This window comes from Pseudorca crassidens, chromosome 14 (genome assembly GCF_039906515.1).
Source record: "Pseudorca crassidens isolate mPseCra1 chromosome 14, mPseCra1.hap1, whole genome shotgun sequence".
NCBI classification, from domain to species: Eukaryota; Metazoa; Chordata; class Mammalia; order Artiodactyla; family Delphinidae; genus Pseudorca; species Pseudorca crassidens.
This window is the reverse complement of record NC_090309.1, coordinates 52,913,145-52,934,675: the sequence shown is the minus strand read 5'-3', so window position 1 is coordinate 52,934,675 and position 21,531 is coordinate 52,913,145. Positions and strand designations below refer to the sequence as shown.

Genomic DNA, 21,531 nt, shown 5'->3' with positions numbered 1-21,531 from the left:
ATCTGCATTATATGTAATATTTGTGATAAAGGCCTTGATAAGCTTTTAATAGCCAAAAAAATGAATTAGTAAATTACCAGAGAACTTTTTCGATTTCTCTTCAAATCATACTACCACTGCAAATTCTTTTGGGGGAAGTATAAGGGTATATATTAAAATATTTAAAATATCTAGTAAGAGTACACTACTCATAAATCCATCCCTGGGGACAATTATGAAGTTAATAAGAGAAAGGAAGAGTGGGTTGTTCACAGCTGAATGAGATCTCTCTCTCTAGTCTATTCTATTCTGGGCCAGCAACATCAGCATCACCTGGGAGCTGGTTAAAAATGCAAATTCCTGGGCCCTAAACCTACTGAATCAGACACTCCGGGGGTGAAGCCCAGCAATCTGTGTTTTAACAAGCCCTCCAAGTGATTCTTATGCTCCCTCGAGTGGTTCTTAGTCTGGACTGTATACAGCAGGTTTCCCCTGCTTTTGGGAAGTAGAACGTTCCTATGAAACCATTTGAAGCCAAGATGGTGTAAATCAAAAAAGCAATTACCTTAGGATGCATCTTGCATGCGGATGCACTAAATAAATCAAGATAACGCACAGATACTCACAGGCACAGTTCAGAGCTCTGGCAGCTTGATGCTGAGATGCTGAGTACGGTTCCCGGAGAGGGAGCTGGATGGTGCCACTCTCACTGCTTGGAGTGAAACTCTGCCTCTTTAACTGCTCCCTGCAAAACAAATGCTTGACGTTATTTTAGCTTTTCACCATTTTCTGTAAAAGCGAAAATCCTCCCTGGATTTTTGTTGTTGTTTTTAGCAAAAACAGGTACTAACATAGTCTTTCATAAAAGTGATGTGGTGGAAAGGGAACTTTCAAATATTGGGGGATACCTGTATTACCGTCACCTGGCAATATTTAAAAAATCCTCATGTCCAGGCCTTACCCAAGAACATCCAAATTAGAAATTCTGAGAGTGAGACCTAGCCTTCCGCATTTTCCTGCGGTTTCCCTAGTGGTTCCAATGTGCAGACAAGGTTAAGAATCACTGCCACAGAGATTTCTCCAGAAACTGGTAATATCACTTGTGACTGTTTTACTTATTTATTCCACAAATAGTGAGCATCTACTCTCTGCCAGACCCTATACTTCTTACTATACAAAGATGAATAAGTAGATTGGCCTCAAGAGAGACATAGAAACACATATTTCAGTGCAGCAGCGGGAGCTCCAGAGGAAGGGGTGGGTATAATCTTGTCTACTATCTACTCCCTCTTCTATTCTTTGACATCAAACGCTGACAAGAATGTAGAGCCACAAGAACTCTCATTCATTGCTGGTAGGAATGCAAAATGGTACAGGCACTTTGGAAGATAGGGTAAAACTAAACATACTCTCACCATATGATTCAGCAGTCATGCTCCTTGAAATTTACCAAAATGAGTTGAAAACTTATGTCCATGCAAAACTTGCCCACAATTGTTATGGAGGCATTATTCATAATTGCCAAAACTTGAAAGCAAGATGTTCTTTAATATATGAATGGATAAATAAACTGTATGTAGTACATCAATACAATGGAATATTATCCAGTGATAAAAAGAATTGAGCTATTGACATTTCTCTAAGGAAGATATACAAATGGACAGCAAGCATGAAAAGATATTCGACATCATTAATTATTAAGGAAATGCAAATCAAAACTATAATGAGATATCACCTCACACCCACTAGGATGGTTACTATTTAAAAAAAAAAAAGAACACAGAAAATAACAAGTGTTGGTGAGGTTGTGAAGAAATTGGAACCCTTGTGCACTGTTGGTGAAAATGTAAAATAGTGCAACTGCTATGGAAAGCAGTATGGAAGTTCCTGAAGAAATTAAAAATAAAATTACCATATGATCCAACAGTTACAATTCTAGGTATATACCCCCCAAAATTGAAAGCAAGGTCTCAAAGAAATATTTGTACACCCATGTTCATAGCAGCATTATTCACAATAGCAAAAAGGTGGAAGCAACTCAATTGTCCATTGATGGATGAATGGATAAACAAAATGTTGTATATATATGCAATGGAGTATTATTCAGTATTCAGTATTATTATTAAAAAGGAAGGAAATTCTAACACATTCTACAACATGCATAAACTTTAAGGACATTATACTAAGTGAAATAAATCAGTCACAGGAAGACAAATACTCTAGGATTCCACTAATATGAGATACTTAGAGGTGTCAAATTCAAAGAGACAGAAAGTAGAATGATCATTGCTAGAGGCTAGAAAGAGGGGCAAGTGAGTTGTTTAATGGGTACAGAGTTTCAGTTTTGCAAGATGAAAAGAGTTCTGGATATTGATTGCACACCATTGTAAATGTACTTAACGCTACTGAACTGTACACCCAAAAATAGTGAGGATAGTAAATTTTGTGTTTGTGTATTTAACACGGTTTTTAAAACTTAGAAGCAATGTCAGGTGTTGGGAGCCAAGAAGTTTTCGCCATTAGAAGATGGCCGACACCCTGCTTCTCTTCCTGATTTATGAGATAGAAGTTCGCGCCTAAAATGAAAGCCCGCGCACGCAGCACCAATGATGATTAGCCAAGTACTTCCCTCATTCTGAATCCCGCCCCCCTTTCTCTGCAGTGTATAAATACAGCTACCGCAGCAATAAAAGTTTGAGGCTTGATGAGGATTCTGTCTTGCCTCCATTCTTTCGCGTCTCCTGCCCTTCCCCCTTTTTTCAACCCCCACAGGTTCCTCCTCAGACTCACAAGGATTTGTCCTGCTGGTCGGGACTCCCGGGGACGCCCGGGGCCGTACACAGTCAGGGCGGTGGATACACTAGGGATCATAAGCCTCTAGGCTTTGTTTAAGAAATAAAAAAGGAAACTGAGATCAGGCTGACAGAAACGTAATTTATTAACCACACCATTTGTTATTTAGGTTTTTTATACCCATAGACCATTTTTGCTGGCTTCTGGGTTTGCCTAGGGTGACAAGAATAAGATCATCCATATCACATTGTCAGCGTTAAAGGAGAAAGCCTTTAGAAAGACCTAAAACACAGAAGCTGATATGGGCCATATAACAAGAAAGGACTTGCACAGATGTCATGGAAGTGGTGAAAGGCCAGAGGACCAAAATTCGAGAGAAAAAATGGATTCTAAACTCTACAGTTAGGGAGTATATCATGATAAGAGAAAGCAGCAAGAACACCCACCTTGGGGAGGGAGAAGTTATTAGCCAGCTCTGGGATACTTTCCCAGGATTTACTCATTCCTTTGTATTACTTTTGAACAACTGATGAATCAGCCATAATACTTAGTTGAAGTAGATCTACGCGTGGAACAACTCCTACGGAGCACCTACTGAACGCTGGCAGAAGACCTCAGACCTCCCAAAAGGCAAGGAACCCCCCACGTACCTGGTTAGGGCAAAAGAAAAAACTAAACAGAGACAAAAGGATAGGGACGGGTCCTGCACCAGCGGGAGAGAGCTGTGAAGGAGGAAAAGTGTCCACACACTAGGAAGCCCCTTCGCGGGTGGAGACTTCGGGAGGCGGAGTGGGGGAGCTTGGGAGCCGCGGAGGAGAGCACAGCAACAGGGGTGCGGAGGGCAAAGCGGACAGATTCCAGCGCAGAGGATCGGGCCGACCGGCACTCACCAGCCGAGAGGCTTGTCTGCTCGCCCGCCGGGGCGGGCGGGACTGGGAGCTGAGGCTCCGGCTTTTGTCGGAGCGCCGGGAGAAGACTGAGGTTGGCGGCGTGAACACAGCCTGCAGGGCGTTAGTGCACCGCGGCTAGCCGGGAGAGAGTCCGGGGAAAAGTCTGGACCTGCCGAAGAGGCAAGAGACTTTTCCGTCCCTCTTTGTTTCCTGGTGCACGAGGAAAGGGGATTAAGAACGCTGCTTGAGGAGCTCCAGGGACGGGCGCGAGCCGCGGCTAAAAGTGCGGAGCCCAGAGACAGACATGAGATGCTAAGGCCGCTGCTGCCGCCACCAGGAGGCCTGTGTGCGAACACAGGTCACTAGCCACACGCCCTTCCGGAGAGCCTGTGCAGCCCGCCACTGCCAGGGTCCCGGGATCCAGGGACAACTCCCCCGGGAGAACGCACGGTGCGCCTCAGGCTGCAACGTCACGCCGGCCTCTGCCGCCGCAGGCCCGCTCCGCACTCCGTGACCCTCCCTACCCCCCGGCCTGAGTGAGCCAGAGCCTCCGAATCAGCGGCTCCTTTAACCCCGTCCTGTCTGAGCAAAGAACAGACGCCCTCCTGCGACCTACACGCACAGGCGGGGCCAAATTCAAAGCTGAGCCCCTGGGAACTGTGAGAACAAAGAAGAGAAAGGGAAATCTCTCCCAGCAGCCTCAGAAGCAGCGGATTAAAGCTCCACAATCAACTTGATATACCCTGCATCTGTGGAATGCCTGAACAGACAACGAATCATCCCAAATTAAGGACCCCTGTGGATGAAAGGCTCTTGGTGCTGCAGCCAGGAGTCAGTGCTGTGCCTCTGAGGTGGGAGAGCCAACTTCAGGACACTGGTCCACAAGAGGCCTCCCAACTGCACATAATATCAAACAGCAAAAATCTCCGAGAGATCTCCATCTCAACGCCAGCACCCAGCTTCACTCAACGACCAGCAAGCTACAGTGCTGGACATCCTATGCCAAACAACTAGCAAGACAGGAACACAACCCCACCCATTAGCAGAGAGGCTGCCCAAAATCATAATAAGTCTACAGACACCCCAAAACACACCACCAGACGTGGACCTGCCCACCAGAAAGACAAGATCCAGCCTCATCCACCAGAACACAGGCACTAGTACCCTCCACCAGGAAGCCTACACAACCCACTGAACCAACCTTAGCCACTGGGGACAGACACAAAAAACAACAGGAACTACGAACCTTCAGCCTGCAAAAAAGGAGACCCCAAACACAGTAAGATAAGCAAAATGAAAAGACAGAAAAACACACAACAGATGAAGGAGCAAGATAAAAACCCACCACCTGACAAATGAAGAGGAAATAGGCAGTCTACCTGAAAAAGAATTCAGAATAATGATAGTAAGGTTGATCCGAAATCTTGGAGATAGAATGGACAATAGAATGGACAAAATGCAAGAATCAGTTAACAAGGACCTAGAAGAACTAAAGATGAAACAAGCAATGATGAACAACACAATAAATGAAATTAGAAGTACTCTAGATGGGATCAATAGCAGAATAACTGAGGCAGAAGAACGGATAAGTGACCTGGAAGATAAAATAGTGGAAATAACTACTGCAGAGCAGAATAAAGAAAAAAGAATGAAAAGAACTGAGGACAGTCTCAGAGACCTCTGGGACAACATTAAACGCACCAACATTCGAATTATAGGGGTTCCAGAAGAAGAAGAGAAAAAGAAAGGGACTGAGAAAATATTTGAAGAGATTATAGTTGAAAACTTCCCTAATATGGGAAAGGAAATAGTTAATCAAGTCCAGGAAGCACAGAGAGTCCCATACAGGATAAATCCAAGGAGAAATATGCCAAGACACATATTAATCAAACTGTCAAAAATTAAATACAAAGAAAACATATTAAAATAACACACAAGGGAATCCCCATAAGGTTAACAGCTGATCTTTCAGCAGAAACTCTGCAAGCCAGAAGGGAGTGGCAGGACATATTGAAAGTGTTGAAGGAGAAAAACCTGCAACCAAGATTACTCTACCCAGCAAGGATCTCATTCAGATTTGATGGAGAAATTAAAACCTTCACAGACAAGCAAAAGCTGAGAGAGTTCAGCACCACCAAACCAGCTCTACAACAACTGCTAAAGGAACTTCTCTAGGCAAGAAACACAAAAGAAGGAAAAGACCTACAATAACGAACCCAAAACAATTAAGAAAATGGGAATGGGAACACACATATCGATAATTACCTTAAATGTAAATGGACTAAATGCTCCCACCAAAAGACACAGATTGGCTGAATGGATACAAAAACAAGACCCATATATTTGCTGTCTACAAGAGACCCACTTCAGACCTAGAGACACATACAGACTGAAAGTAAGGGGATGGAAAAATGTATTTCATGCAAATGGAAACCAAAAGAAAGCTGGAGTAGCAATTCTCATATCAGACAAAATAGACTTTAAAACAAAGACTATTAGAAGAGACAAAGAAGGACACTACATAATGATCAAGGGATCGATCCAAGAGGAAGATATAACAATTGTAAATATTTATGCACCCAACATAGGTGTACCTCAATACATAAGGCAAATACTGACAACCATAAAAGGGGAAATTGACAGTAACACATTCATAGTAGGGAACTTTAACACCCCACTTTCACCAATGGACAGATCATCCAAAATGAAAATAAATAAGGAAACACAAGCTTTAAATGATACATTAAACAAGATGGACTTAATTGATATTTATAGGACATTCCATCCAAAAACAACAGAATACACATTTTTCTCAAGTGCTCATGGAACATTCTCCAGGATAGATCATATCTTGGGTCACAAATCAAGCCTTGGCAAATTTAAGAAAATTGAAATTGTATCAAGTATCTTTTCCGACCACAACGCTATGAGACTCGATATCAATTACAGGAGAAGATCTGTAAAAAATATAAACACATGGAGGCTAAACAATACACTACTTAATAACGAAGTGATCACTGAAGAAATCAAAGAGGAAATCAAAAAATACCTAGAAACAAATGACAATGGAGACACGACGACTCAAAATCTATGGGATGCAGCAAAAGCAGTTCTAAGAGGGAAGTTTATAGCAATACAATCTTACCTTAAGAAACAGGAAACATCTCGAATAAACAACCTAACCTTGCACCTAAAGCAATTAAAGAAAGAAGAACAAAAAAACCCCAAAGTTAGCAGGAGGAAAGAAATCATAAAAATCAGATCAGAAATAAATGAAAAAGAAATGAAGGAAACGATAGCAAAGATCAATAAAACTAAAAGCTGGTTCTTTGAAAGGATAAACAAAATTGATAAACCATTAGCCAGACTCATCAAGAAAAAAAGGGAGAAGACTCAAATCAATAGAATTAGAAATGAAAAAGGAGAAGTACCAACTGACACTGCAGAAATACAAAAGATCATGAGAGATTACTACAAGCAACTCTATGCCAATAAAATGGACAACCTGGAAGAAATGGACAAATTCTTAGAAAGGCACAACCTGCCAAGACTGAATCAGGAAGAAATAGAAAATATGAACAGACCAATCACAAGCACTGAAATTGAAACTGTGATTAAAAATCTTCCAACAAGCAAAAGCCCAGGACCAGATGGCTTCACAGGTGAATTCTATCAAACATTTAGAGAAGAGCTATCACCTATCCTTCTCAGACTCTTCCAAAATATAGCAGAGGGAGGAACACTCCCAAACTCATTCTATGAGGCCACCATCACCCTGATACCAAAACCAGACAAGGATGTCACAAAGAAAGAAAACTACAGGCCAATATCACTGATGAACATAGATGCAAAGATCCTCAACAAAATACTAGCAAACAGAATCCAACAGCACATTAAACGGATCATACACCATGATCAAGTGGGGTTTATTCCAGGAATGCAAGGATTCTTCAATATACGCAAATCAATCAACGTGATACACCATATTAACAAATTGAAGGAGAAAAACCATATGATCATCTCAATAGATGCAGGGAAAGCTTTTGACAAAATTCAACACCCATTTATGATAAAAACCCTGCATAAAGTAGGCATAGAGGGAACTTTCCTCAACATAATAAAGGCCATATATGACAAACCCACAGCCAACATCGTCCTCAATGGTGAAAAACTGAAAGCATTTCCACTAAGATCAGGAACAAGACAAGGTTGCCCAGTCTCACCACTCTTATTCAACATAGTTTTGGAAGTTTTAGCCACAGCAATCAGAGAAGAAAAGGAAATAAAAGGAATCCAAATCGGAAAAGAAGAAGTAAAGCTGTCACTGTTTGCAGATGACATGATACTATACATAGAGAATCCTAAAGATGCTACCAGAAAACTACTAGAGCTAATCAATGAATTCGGTAAAGTAGCAGGATACAAAATTAATGCACAGAAATCTCTGGCATTCCTATACACTAGGATGAAAAATCTGAAAGTGAAATCAAGAAAACACTCCCATTTACCATTGCAACAAAAAGAATAAAATACTTAGGAATAAACCTACCTAGGGAGACAAAAAACCTGTATACAGAAAACTATAAGACACTGATGAAAGAAATTAAAGATGATACAAATAGATGGAGAGATATACCATGTTCTTGGATTGGAAGAATCAACATTGTGAAAATGACTACACTACCCAAAGCAATCTACAGATTCGATGCAATCCCTATGAAACTACCACTGGCATTTTTCACAGAACTAGAACAAAAAATTTCACAATTTGTATGGAAACACAAAAGACCCCGAATAGCCAAAGCAATCTTGAGAACGAAAAATGGAGCTGGAGGAATCAGGCTTCCTGACTTCAGACTATACTACAAAGCTTCAGTAATCAAGACAGTATGGTACTGGCACAAAAACAGAAATATAGATCAATGGAACAGGATAGAAAGCCCAGAGATAAACCCACGCACATATGGTCACCTTATCTTTGACAAAGGAGGCAGAAATGTACAGTGGAGAAAGGACAGCCTATTCAATAAGTGGTGCTGGGAAAACTGGACAGGTACATGTAAAAGTATGAGATTAGATCACTCCCTAACACCATACACAAAAATAAGCTCAAAATGGATTAAAGACCTAAATGTAAGGCCAGAAACTATCAAACTCTTAGAGGAAAACATAGGCAGAACACTCTATGACATAAATCACAGCAAGGTCCTTTTTGACCCACCTCCTAGAGAAATGGAAATAAAAACAAAAGTAAACAAATGGGACCTAATGAAACTTCAAAGCTTTTGCGCAGCCAAGGAAACCATAAAGAAGACCAAAAGACAACCCTCAGAATGGGAGAAAATATTTGCAAATGAAGCAACTGACAAAGGATTAATCTCCAAAATTTATAAGCAGCTCATGCAGCTTAATAACAAAAAAACAAACAACCCAATCCAAAAATGGGCAGAAGACCTAAATACACATTTCTCCAAAGAAGATATACAGAGTGCCAACAAACACATGAAAGAATGCTCAACATCACTAATCATTAGAGAAATGCAAATCAAAACTACAATGAGATATCATCTCACACCAGTCAGAATGGCCATCATCAAAAAATCTAGAAACAATAAATGCTGGAGAGGGTGTGGAGAAAAGGGAACCCTCTTACACTGTTGGTGGGAATGTAAATTGATACAGCCACTGTGGAGAACAGTATGGAGGTTCCTTAAAAAGCTACAAATAGAACTACCATATGACCCAGCAATCCCACTACTGGGCATATACCCTGAGAAAACCATAATTCAAAAAGAGTCATGTACCAAAATGTTCATTGCAGCTCTATTTACAATAGCCCGGAGATGGAAACAACCTAAGTGTCCATCATCGGATGAATGGATAAAGAAGATGTGGCACATATATACAATAGAATATTATTCAGCCATAAAAAGAGACGAAATTGAGCTATTTGTAATGAGGTGGATAGACCTAGAGTCTGTCATACAGAGTGAAGTAAGTCAGAAAGAGAGAGACAAATACCGTATGCTAACACATATATATGGAATTTAAGAAAAAAAAAATGTCATGAAAAACCTAGGGGTGAAACAGGAATAAAGACACAGACTTACTAGAGAATGGACTTGAGGCTATGGGGAGGGGGAAGGGTAAACGGTGACAAAGCGATAAAGAGGCATGGACATATATACACTACCAAACGTAAGGTAGATAGCTAGTGGGAAGCAGCCGCATAGCACAGGGAGATCAGCTCGGTGCTTTGTGACCCCCTGGAGGGGTGGGATAGGGAGGGTGGGAGGGAGGGAGACGCAAGCGGGAAGAGATATGGGAATATATGTATATATATAACTGATTCATTTTGTTGTGAAGCTGAAACTAACATACCATTGTAAAGCAATTATACTCCAATAAAAAAAAAAATACGTAGTTGAAGTAAAATATAACCAACAACAGCAAAAACAAAAAGATCTGTAAACTTGAGAACCAGAGGGGGAAATAATGAAAATAGAAGGAGTGGTTATAAAATAATATGACTAGTCTTCCCCCCACTCCCTGCAACCCCCATAAAGATATTAAAATGTTACACACCCAAATGAACATTTGTCCTTTTTTAAAGAAGTCAATCTGAACTTCTTGGAAGCATTTGCCACTCATTCCAAAGATTCTGCCCTTGTGTCTAGCACTTTGGGGAACTCATGTACTGGCATTTGCTTTTGACTGCTTTCAATGGTGGCAAACCATCCCTTGGGGGCTCAAGCTTGAGTTTTATAACTGTGCTGGTATTGTGCGTCAGCAACGTAGTCAGATGAACTACATTTCCCAGAACATCCTTCCATGTACACAGCTGGCTTAGGGTTGGTCTTGAGAGAATTTGCAGGTTGGTATAGGGTATAAGGTGTCACTGCAGCTTGCACACACTGTTGTTGATCCAGGGGCCTCCCCTTGTGGGCCTGGTGCTGCAGCAAGGCTCAGAGGAGCTGCCACTGCATTGCCTGCTCCAGCTTCTCTGACTCCAGGGTCAGATACCAGACACAGGTGCAGCTTTGGGGCAGAGCTTCTTCTGTGGGTCATGCTCATAATCAGTGATGGTGGTAGTGACAGACCCATGTGGAGTCCTGTTTGTCTTCCTTCTCCCACTCTTCATATTATATTTTCTTCCCAGCTGATGATATAAAGAGACCTCGGACCCATTCCAGATGCAGTGTCAACATGCATCTTCACCAGCTCCCACACTATGTAAAGTCTAATCCATAGAATAAATCCCTTGTTCTGTATCACTCATAGTGCCTCTGCTTTTCTGATTGAACATTTACAGTTACATATAAAAGTCATTTGGAGTCAAGTCTGAAAAATAAGGTAGATGAACAAGCTAAGTAAATATTATTTGGGGCCAAAAGTTCAGGGTCACAATAAAGAACAATTCTATTTCTTTTACAGTGCATAAAATGGATTTGACACCCATTCCCAAAGATGAGTTCCAAAATGATTTCACATGAGGATTATTTGGAGGGATAATATTCATTTGGACACACTTTGCAATGTTTATTTTAATCTCCTCTTTTATTTGCTTATAGTCACTCTCCCCTATATCCTGTTTTTCAGAGGACAACGTGACACACAGTAAATGATGGCAGGCAGAACACAACCAAGTAACAGATTGTGTAGTGTTGGCTTGGAATGTTGTAGAATCTTAGGGAGAAAAGAAGAGTCTGGAGAGTCAGCGAAAGTTTCAGAGACCAGGTGAGATGTGATTGAAACAAGGAATGGACTTTTAGACAGGAGATCAGCAGAAGCCAAAGTACGGAGGTGATGTGGAACAGGGAGATGGAGTGACAGTCCATCTTGAGGGATGTGAATTCAGGGAGTAAAATTTGTCAATCTCCTTCTCACTGACACAACCAAAATCAAACTTTTTCCTGAAATATGATCTCCTCCATATCTGAGCTCTGCTCATTCTTCAGTCTCATTTCCCCTCCCCCATCTCTAACTTGCCTTCTATATTAAGGAACTTGAAGTGCTCCAATATTCATTTGTTCATTCAGCAAACAACAAAATCCCTACTATGTGCCAGGCACTGTGCTAGAAGGTAAGGGTACAGGCCTTCATAAAGCTTATTATCTAATGGGAGAGGTTAAGTAGGTAAATAGGCAATAATAATGCAGCATGACAGCGTTATGGAGCAAATAGGGGGTGAGGGTCTAGGAAGGCTTCCACAGAAGAGACTTTAAACCTGAGACCTGAATGATGAGTTAGAGTTAACCACACTAAGAAGCAGGTAGGGAGATCTTACGAAGAAGAATGATGGGACAATGGGAGCAGCCCGTGCAAAGGCACCAAAGACTGAGAGAGTGTGTACTTTGGAGGAACTGAAAGTAGTTTCCTATGATTGGAGGCTGAGAATGGAGAGAGCCGAGGCTGCAGAGCAAGCAGGGGGCAAGTCACGCAGGGCCTTGTAAACGGTGTTAGAGTCTAGGATTTAACCCTAGGAAAATGGGGACATGGGAAGCAAGGAATAGTGCATCCCATTTTTGTTTTAGAGAGATCATTCTGGATGTAAAGCAGAGAGTGGTTTGGGGTTGATGGGGAGAACGAAGGCAACGCTGGAATTAGACGACCAAGATGCAGAGAGAGAATGACCTCAACTAACCTAGAGGCAGTGGAAACAGGATTCCAGCCCCTACCCTGAAGATGTGGATTCAGCAGGCTGAGGGTGGGGTCCAGGCTCATAATTTGCGGGGTCCAGTGCAAAATGAAAATACAGGCCCCTTTGTTTAAAAAGCAGGAAACGTGTGTTTTCTTGCTTCTATGGTCTCTCTTTCCATCTGTCATTGTGTTTTTTTAGTTGTTATTTAATGTTTCAGTCCCTTAGGCATGGGGATACTTTCTGGGCAGGTACAGATCTCATAATGCCCCAAGTGCCAGGCCCAACACCTGAAAAGTGCTTAATATCGTTAGTCACCAGGATTATGCAAATAGGCTAAAATTTAAAAGAAGACACACAGATGGCCAACAAGCACATGAAAAGCACAACAAGCACATGCTCAACATTGCTAATGATTAGAGAAATGCAGCTCAGAACTACGATGAGGTATCACCTCACACCCGTCAGAATGGCCATCATCAAAAAGTCTACAATTAATAAGTGCTGGAGAGGGTGTGGAGAGAAAGGAACCCTCCTATACCGTTGGTGGGAATGTCAGTTGGTGCAGCCACTATGGAGAATAGTATGGAGGTTTCTTACAAAACTAAAAATAGAGGAAGAAGATGTGAGGATGCAAGTGGAGGCTGGAGCGATGCAAGGTCAGGAACCAAGGAATGTGGGAAACTTCTAGAAGCTGGAAAAGGCTCTGAAATGGACTCTCCCCTAGAACCTCCAAAAGAACAAGCCTTCGACTTTCATTGTGCAAGACCCATTTTGGACTCTGACCTCCAGAACTCTGCTGTAGACTCCTTACCCTGCATGTGTGATGAAATGCTGTGAGGTCGGCCATGAACCTTCAAGAACTAAGGCTCCCACCCAGGTGGAGGACAGAATGATGGTGTTGACCCTCCTGACTTCAATCAACTAAGGCTTGGACTCTGTCGACCTTTGCCCCAATTCTGTGCTGAATTCTCCTCTGCTCAAGCACCCTCATGAATATGCATGTACCTTTAGCTTAAAACGTCCCCAGTTTTGCTTTTCAGGGAGACACTGCTTTGGGAAAATCCCTAGTGTTCTCCTTACTTGCTGCAAGCAATAATAAATCCTTCCTTCTCCTCCCCTCCCTGCAAAAAAAAAAGAAACTAAACTAAACTAAAAATAGAGCTCTCATATGATCCAACAATGCCACACTTGGGTATATATCCAGAACAGATAAAACTCTAATTTGAAAAGATACATGCACCTCAATGTTCACTGCAGCACTATTTACAATAGCCAAGACATGGAAGCAAGCTAAGTGTCCATCAACAGATGAACGGATAAAGAAGATATGGTGTATATATATATACAATGGAATATTAATCAGCCAACAAAAGGAATGAAATAATGCCATTTGCAGCAACATGGATGGACCTAGAGATTATCATACTAAGTGAAGTAAGTCAGACAAAGATAAATATCATATGATATCACTTATATGTGGAATCTTAAAAATGATACAAATGAAATTTTCTACAAAACAGAAATAGAATCACAGACATAGAAAACAAACTTATGGTTACAAAAGGGAAAAGTGAGGGTAAATTAAGAGTTTGGGAGCCTTCCCTGGTGGTGAAGTGGTTAAAAATATGCCTGCCAATGCAGGGGACACGAGTTCGAGCCCTGGTCCAGGAAGATCCTACCTGCCGTGGAGCAACTAAGCCAATGAGCCACAACTACTAAGCCTGTGCTCTGGAGCCTGTGAGCCACAACTACTGGGCCTGCCTGCCACAACTACTGGGCCCACGCGCCGCAACTACTGAAGCTCATGCACCTAGAGCCCATGCTCCACAGCAAGAGAAGCCACCGCAATGAGAAGCCCGTGCACCACAACCAAGAATAGCCCCCACTAGCTGCAACTAGAGAAAACCTGTGTGCAGCAACGAAGACCTAACACAGCCATAAATAAATAAATAAAGAAACAAATAAATAAATAAAGTTATTACTGTTTAAAAAGAAAAAAGAGTTTGGGATTAACAGATACACACTACTATACATAAAATAGATGAACAACAAGGACCTACTATATAGCACAGGGAACTATGTTCAATATCTTATAATAGCCTGTAATTAAAAATAATCTGAAAAAGAATATATATCTATATCTATATAAATCACTTTTCTGTACACCTTAAGCTAACACAACATTGTAAATTAACTATACTTCAATTAAAAACAAAAGACTAACCATACCAAGTGTTGCCAAGGATGTATTTAGAGTGTAAATGGGCTCAGTCATTTTGGGAACATTGACAGTAACTACTAAACTTAAACCTCCCTTATGACTCAGCAATTCAACTCTATTCAACTGTGCGTGCTCATCAACAGAGATGTATACGAATATTCATAGATCTTTATTCACAATAACTGAAACCCAGATGTTTTCTATGGCCTGGAGATGACCACCAGTCCATCTTTGATCTAAAAACTCTAAATTCTATACCTTCAAGAAAAAGTGGACAATGGGGAAAATTATGGGGACCCTTCATAAAATGTCTATTCCATACAGGGTACTTCAGGCAAGGATGGGGCTGCTTACTGGCTGGTAAGATTTTTTAAGGTTCCACGTTGTCCTCCACAGGCCAACAGGCTCACAGACTTGGCCTTGACTTCCTCCCTGGACTGGACTTTTCTTCTGAATTTTTCAGATCAAGTGAAATAACAAATTGTCACCAGACCTAGAATGCTCACTCCTTTTAGGAGTGGGGAGTTGGTTCCAGCCAGTTATGAAGTCTGGGTAGAGAATGTGAATGTTTCCTTTGAGAAGCAATATTAGCCTTAGGTTTGCTTCCAGCATGTGTTTTGGGTTTTCTCCCAGAGGTTTCAGTGAGGAATCACATGTCTCAGAGGTGAAAGTAAAAAAAACATTTGAGTCTTAAAAATCACACTGGGTTGGAAACTATGTAGTTAGCTTTTTGTGCTAAAAACAATTTTTTAAAAAAATTTCAAGTGTTTTTGTTTTTTCTCTCATTAAAAAAGTATGTGGCTTTATATACACATACACACTGAGGGGCGGTGTGGGGAGGTGTTCAGAACAAGATGTTTCTCATTCCATTTGTTTCAAGCAATAACTCAAAAGGCTCTGGAGAAAATAAACCATACATAAATAGTAGAAAACAGACTGCATCTTGTTGCTATGGCAACGCCCTACTTATATCACATTAAGCTGATTCATGTCTTTTCTCACCTCACTGTTAATAAATTATAGTAGCTGATGAGAATTAAGCTGGCTGGAAGAGTTGGCATGGGCAAGTTGCATATTAATTTGTCATCCAATCCTGGATATCCCTTAATCTTTTTTTTTTGAGGAGAAAGCTACCTTTTATCTAATAATATATTTTTAAAAATTATTTTTATTGTCTTTTTTTTCTCTAAAAACTATGTCAACAGGAGTTTCAGGTTTAGATAATGGTTGCTTCCTGGCTGTTCCAGTAAGGCTTATGACTCTTGTGGAAGGAGAAAATGCACATGCGCAACAGAGCTGGGAAAGTTCCCTTGTTTCTTTTCCTGCTCCTTAACCCTTTTCACTTCTCTGTGCTTTTAGGGGCTTTAAACAAGCCTCTTCTCTTTTCAGCTGCCTTAATTCATACACATCCCCACATCCACACACACCCCAAGAGTAACAAAGTTAAAAGACAAAAAACTAGGTTGATAGATAGATAACAAAACAGGGGAAATATTGGCAACACACATAACAGGTAATGGACTAATTTCATTAATATGCCAAAAAATAAAACAACAAACAAACCATAAATTAAATTAAACAGGAAACCAAACCATAACAACAAATGAATGGACAACCCACTAGAAAATGAGCAAAGGATATGAAAATCAGTTCATTGCAAAAGAGATGCCAACAAATATCTAAAAATCTGCTCAATTTCAATCATTATTAGAAAATTAAAATAGCAAAGATGTGCAAATTTTCCTCCATGTTAGATAAGGGAATATTGAAAAGCTCCATGATTTGACAATGGATATGATGGGGGGGAAACAAACCCTTTTAGACACTGTTTATAGTAGTATAATTTGGCATAACTTTCATGGAAATAAATGTAGCTGTACTTATCACAATTTTAAATGCATGTACTCTTTAACCCAGAAGTCCCACTTCAATGAATTTATTTATAAATATACTTGCATAAGTGATTAAAATGTTTTTACAACATTCATTGCAACACTGATTGTACTAGCAAACAAAAACAACAAAAAGTCCCAACCTAGACAGGACTTAAATGCCCATCAATAGATGACTGGTTAATAAAATTGATTCATTCATCCTACCAGCTGTTTAAAAAGGGAAGAATTTGCAGCTACAAATTGCCAAGTTTTTGAACTGTGTTTATAATATGATCCCATTATGTTAAAATATATAGATGTATATATATATATATATATATATATGCTCCTATATACACAAATTGAGAAAATTTAACTTTCATTTTCCACTCTTTTGCACTGTTTCAATTATTTTTAAACATGAAGACATATTACCTTTATGATAAAAAGCCTTTTAGCAGCATGTACACACACATACACACACACACACACACACTTGTGTGTGCATATACATTTTCATATATATGTCATCTTTTTGTCACCATGAAGAGTTAGAAGATATATAAGATAGTTTTGCCCACAGTATAGCTGGGAAGACATAAAATTAATAAAAAATACAAAGAATACCACACAATGGAATTGATCATGTGCCAGTGGTATTCTAGGAAGTAAGAGAAGGAAAGTTACTATGACTGCAGTTAAGCATAGAAGATAGAGGCATGAGCATTTGGCAGCATCTGGGTACAAGACACTCCAAGATGTCACAAAGAGGAGTGTTCGCTACAGAGAAGAGTGGTGCTGGGTCAGCCTTACAGATGAATCACCCTCTGCAAGTCTCCTCTTTGGCTATAAGTGGTATAAGACTGTGATGAAAATTATACCTGTCCTGCCTTTGGAAACTCCCTGCCTGCTGGCTGTAAAAAAGCACTGCTGGCTGGTTTCTGTTAGGAAACGTCCAAGGTCCTGTAGACAGAGAGAAATTGTTTCATAATTAGTGTTGACCTGTGCATCAGTCGGTCAGGAACCCAAACTTTGTGTGGTGTTGATCCCTACTATTTGGACCTACTGCTTGAAACTCTGCATTAGTGGGAAATCCCTTTGGTTACTTTTACCTTTCTGGAGAAGCTAAGAATAATGATTAGGAGCATCGACTGCAGAACTGAACTGGATATAAATCCTGGGTGCATCAACTACTAGCTGTGTGTCCTTGGGAAAATCACCTAAACTCTCTGTGTCATGGGTTTCTATTTTGTCAAATGGGACTAATTATAGTTATCAACAATCTCATAGAGTTGTTTGAGGATCAAATGGCTGAATCACATACAAAGCAGGAAGAATAGTCTCTGGACACACAGTAGTTATTCACAATATTACTCACTCTCACTAGAGACAACAAGAATATCCTAACAACAAGTTTCCAGAGAGAAAAAAAAAAATCTCACACAACACATAGGGAATAAGAAAATAATGACAGTGATAAGAAAATAATGTATAAGTAGTAACATTGGAAGCCAGAAGAAAAGGAATGATGCCCACAAAATTAATTTCCACTTAGAATGTCATGCCCTGGCAAATCGAGCCTGAGGACATGATAAAGATAGTTTCAGACATGCAAAGTCCCAAACTTTTTACTCTCAAGTGGTCTTTCTCAGGAAGCTGCTGGTATATATGTTTCATCAAAAAGAGGGACTAAATCAAAAAGGAAGTTGTGGAAACCTGAAGCAGAGGACCCAGGGCAGGAAAGCAGTAAAGGAATTCCCAGGTTGAGAGCTGTGCTGCAGGCCAGGAGGACACCAGAGTAGACCGCAGGAGAGACATGGAAAGGAGGTTATCTAACAGGTTTGACTGTGTGGGAAATTGTACTGAAAGGCCCTCTTCAGAGGTATTGGGGGATATTGGAAGACCTAGCAGTAGGTTCAGGGAAAAGGAAGCAAATGAAAAGATAGGCAATGAATAAAGACAAGAAAATCAAAGTATCTTGCAAGAAAGGAAATGTAATAAGAGTATGCCACTCAGCTCAGCAGTGTGCAAGATTTATTTAACACAAAAATGAGTATGGATTTTTTAAAAAAAGATATATTAGAGAATGGGGGAAAGAGTAGAAAGTGTTTGAAAGTTAAAATATTCAGCTACCATAATAGGAAAACAGTGGATTATACATAACTCGACAAAACTAGAGAGAGTAGTATATGTTCATTATTTGGAAACATGGTGACAAATGACAGAAGATATATCAAGTGGATGCCTTTAGGGTTGGGACAGGAGGGGCAGTCAAGACAGTGACTGGTGTTTTCTTTATTATATTACTGTGAGTACCATTTGAGTTTATAAGTTTACATAAATTTTTAAGTATTCTGCAAATCTAAGGTTTTGACACTTCCAAAATGACAATGTTTCAACTTTAGTTCAGTGTCTATGAGGCCATAAGAAACTGATGTCTTAAAATCAGTGGATATGTTTAAAGATTCTGTTCTAACAAAAAGAGACAAGTAGCGGAAATGTAAGTCTTTTATTATCATTAATTTTCATCTAACTTTCTAGATTTAGCCTTCAAGAGGTTCATTAATGCCTCAAAACTTTATCATCTTATATTCTTATTTTATTTAAAATCTGTTTAAGGGCACAGTAAGATGGGAAGTTTACATAACTGTGACACTAAAACCAGGATATTGGGAGAAAAAAGAAGCCATAGCTCAAACTCACATAAGATATAGATATAAAAATCCTAACTCATTACAACAAATTAAATGTAATAAGAGTACGTTAAAAAGATAAATATATTTTGAGCAATTAGCATTATTCCCAGAATGTAAAGTTGGCTAAAAATTAGGAAATTTATAACTCAACATCAAAAAAACACACAACCCGATTAAAAAATGGACAGAAGACCTTAAGAAACATTTTTCCAAAGAAGATGTACAGATGGTCAATGAAACGGTGTTCATGAAAAAGAGGCACATGAAAATATGCTCAACGTTGTTAAGCATCAGAGAAATGCAAATTAAAACTGCAATGAGATATCACCTCACACCTGTCAGAATGGCTATCATCAAAAAAACACAAATAACAAGTGTTTGCAGGAATGTGGAGAAAAGGGAACCCTCATACACTGTTGGTGGGAATGTAAATTGGTGCAGCTACTGAGGAAAACAGTATGGAGGTTTCTTAAAAAACTAAAAATAGGGCTTTCCTGGGGGTGCAGTGGTTGAGAGTCCGCCTGTCGACTTAGGGGACACGGGTTCGTGCCCCAGTCCGGGAAGATCCCACATGCCGCGGAGCAGCTAGGCCCGTGAGCCATGGCCGCTGAGCCTGCACTCCGCAATGGGAGAGGCCACAACAGTGAGAGGCCCGCGTACCAAAAAAAAAAAAACCTAAAAATAGAACTACCATATGACCCAGCAATTCTACTCCTGGGTATACATCCTCAAAAAACAAAAACACTAATTCAAAAAGATACATGCACTCCAATGTTCATAGCAGCATTATTTACAGTTGCCAAGATATGGAAGCAACCTAAATGTCCATCAACGGATGAATGGATAAAGAAGATGTGGCATATATACACAATGGATTACTACTCAGCCATAAAAAAAAGAATTAATTTTGCCATTTGCAACAACATGGATGGATTTGAGGGTATTATGCTTAGTGAAATAAGTCAAACAGAGAAACACAAATACTGTATGATATCACTTATATGTGGAACCTAAAAAATAAAACAAACTAGTGAATATAACAAAAAAGAAACAGACTCATAGATAAAGAAAACAAACTTGTGGTTACCAGTGGGGAGAGGGAAGTAGGGAGGGGCAAGAAAGGGGTAGGGGATTAAGAGGTACAAACTACTATACTATGTATAAAATAAATAAACTACAAGGACATATAGTACAACACAGGGAATATAGCCAATATTTTATAGTAACTATAAATGGAGCATAACCTTTAAAAATTGTGAATCCCTATGTTGTACACCTGAAACTTATATAATACTGTACACCAAGTAAACCTCAATTTTAAAAAATTAAGAAATTCACTATATTAATAGACTACATGAGAAAAACGATGTGATCCTTATAAGTACAGAAAAGAAGTTTGATAAAATTTAACATCTATTATTAATCAAAACTCAAACTAGAACTGCATGGAACTTAACTTGAGAAGGGACATTTTTCAAAAACTAATAGCAAATATCTTGCTTTTTGGTGAACTACAAGTGACATTCCCCAACTTCTTGGGAAAGCCCATTAAGATCAGGAACAAGACCAGGAAGATAACAGATGTTATTTAACATTATTCTGAAGGCCCATGTCAAAATAATAACATAAGAAGAGGAAGCAGGAGGTTCAATTATAGAAAAGACAGATATAAAATTGTCATTACTTCCTGCTGATATGATCATCTATTGAGAAAATATGAAAGAATTAACTGAAAAACCTAGGATTAATAGGAAAGTTTAATAAAAAGTCAGATTACTAGATAGCTATCCCCCCATCAACTTTCACATATGCCAAACATGACCAATTAGAAAATGTAATGAAAAAAATTGCATTCATAATACTATAATAGAAATAGCATCAAATACTATAATAGTATCAAATAGCATCAAATACTATAATAATAATAATAATAGCATCAAATACTATAGCATCAAATAATATAATAGCATCAAATACTATAATAGCATCAAATACTATAAACTACCTATGAATAAATGGAAATTCAAAATATGATTCCCCATTAAAAAATTTCACAGAAAATGGGGCAAAATGTAAACAATTGGTAAAGGTATATCTTATACCATTCTTGCAAATTTTCTGTACTTTAGAAACCACATCAAAATAAAAAGTTACCCCCAAATTCAAGAGAAGTGAAAAAGAAAATGGACAATGTTGAAAGGGAAATCAGTAATCTGAACACATAAATAGAGACACTATCTCACAGCCTTAAGGAAAATTATCAAAAAAAAAAGAGGAGGGGGAAGTTAGGAGTAAAAAGGTGATCCATGGAAGGCATATCTGAAAGTCCCAAAATGGGAATCATAGAAGTTCAAGATTTAAGAAAAAGAATAGACGGAAAAGATGTAATTATGAAAGAAGAAATAGAAAAAAAAATTTCCTGGACTACAGCAAGTTT

The 21,531-nt window shown here is 39.4% G+C and overlaps 1 long non-coding RNA gene across 3 annotated transcripts in view; it reads right to left on the bottom strand.

Annotated features, from left to right (window-relative positions):
• Positions 1 to 21,531, bottom strand: part of LOC137205198 (uncharacterized) — a 332,583-nt gene that overhangs the window by 173,804 nt on the left and 137,248 nt on the right. For 2 of the 3 annotated variants that reach the window (XR_010934038.1, XR_010934040.1), the window contains exons 5-6: positions 17,280 to 17,361; positions 606 to 724 (exon numbers count right to left, since the gene is read on the bottom strand). This is a non-coding gene — a long non-coding RNA (uncharacterized lncRNA). The remainder of the gene's footprint in view (positions 1 to 605; positions 725 to 17,279; positions 17,362 to 21,531) is intronic. The other variant, XR_010934039.1, reaches the window with a different exon arrangement.